Source organism: Loa loa (genome assembly GCF_000183805.2).
Source record: "Loa loa unplaced genomic scaffold supercont3.673, whole genome shotgun sequence".
Lineage (NCBI taxonomy): Eukaryota > Metazoa > Nematoda > Chromadorea > Rhabditida > Onchocercidae > Loa > Loa loa.
The window spans coordinates 14139-15976 of NW_018108853.1; positions in this window are offsets into that span (position 1 = coordinate 14139).

Genomic DNA, 1838 nt, shown 5'->3' on the forward strand with positions numbered 1-1838 from the left:
TATTATATATCTATGTCAAAATAAAATGAAGTCACAACAAAATGATTATAAAAACAAATTGATAAAATAAAATGATATCATGTCATTAACTGGGATAATGATTGTGTCTTGTTACTTGCTTTTACATATGACAAAAATTATGCAAACTATAAATGTGAGTAGCGGAAAAATTACAATGATATTTTAAAGGATTTCAATCATTCTCTAAAAAAATAATTAATTTTCTGAATATTACAATTTTGTGGAAGAAAGATAAGATAATTGCAGCTAAAACATTATGTTTGCAAAATTTGATTTCTTATATCAAAATGATAAAATTTGACAAAAACCTAGTCTTTTTTTTTTAATTTTTTCCAAAAGTTATCAAAATTCTACCTCAAAAATATCAGTAATGTTGAATTACATCTAATAAATCAATAATTCATATATTTCACCATTACTATCCCATGCTTCCATTGTTCAGTGTTGTTCCAATTTGTACTATTCGCAGATCTTGTAATTTGTTCAAATTTTTAAACACTGCTTGATAATTTTTTTTGGCATTCAATGCTTGACTGACAACTTTGCACGGAAGTAATTTAGCATCTATTAATGACTTCAGTCTTTGCATGTGTTTTTCAGTTTGGTAAAAACTACGCCAGAAACATTATTAAAATGTATGACAAACAGTTCAAGGATCAATTACCATAAAAGATGCCTGTCGTGACAAAAATTAAGAGAATTAGAAGATGAAAATTACCGTTCTTGTTCGTAATAAAACAGTTATGTTTTTCAAAGAATGACTTATTGAATACTGATTGATTGTGTGTTCGAGGAGTATGATAGTTATCCTTTATTGTTGTTCAAATAACAAATGCAATAAAAATAAGTTAGAACTAATTCCGATTATAGTAGAATGAAGTCCAAATTAATAACGTAGAATAACGGGAGAAATATTGAATTAGCAATTCGTAAACGGAGAAGAAATAAATGAAGGTCGTGTTGAGTAGAGTTGAGTGGCGACGTGAAGAAAATTGACATTGGATTTTGTTATAGTTTCGTAGGGTTTATATATGGGATGTGTGACGAGGAACAATCATTACATATTGACAGTATTCTCACAGGTGCAAGAGAAATTTACATATAAGAACAGTTTTCTTTATAAAAAATTGCATAGAAATTATTTTATCAGATGTACAGGTTTCTTACCATTGTATACAAGATTTTTCATGGAATAAAGCCTTTACAAATTAGTTACCAGATATGTACAAAGCTTAACATCAAAAAAAGCACTTTTAGTAGATTGGATAGCTGACTCATGACTTTAGACATGAGAGAAAAAATGCAAGTGCGATCTATTTGAATGAATGATTTTATGATACAGCTATTTCGGTTTTTCCGACAACGCCTTCTATTGTACAGTTTCACAATCCGTCCATACAGAAGTCAGGTTCAATACGTCGCCACTATTCTATAATGATCAGTGATACTCATTTTCGAGTCGTTATGTATCGCTGTCAACCAACATGTTCATGCCGCCATTTCTATGAAATATCGGGTAGCAAAAAGAGTAAAGACAAAACAGATCAGAAATTTCAATATTAAAGTGAGATTATAAATTTGTTCTACACTTTGATAATAGCATCGAATACGCCGTGCAGCCTCTAATTCTTCTCATTTTCAGCTTCTGATTCTTTAGCTTCTGTCCCATTTCACCCTAGAATAAAATTTTTCCTGATGTTGCCTGATAGCACCAGAACATGTAAATGGTTTGTTGCAGTTTGGCTTCATGGGGCAAGTGATACGCATTTTTGTATCGAATATCGATTGAATTTACGTTGCTGCTCCATGGTCACGAG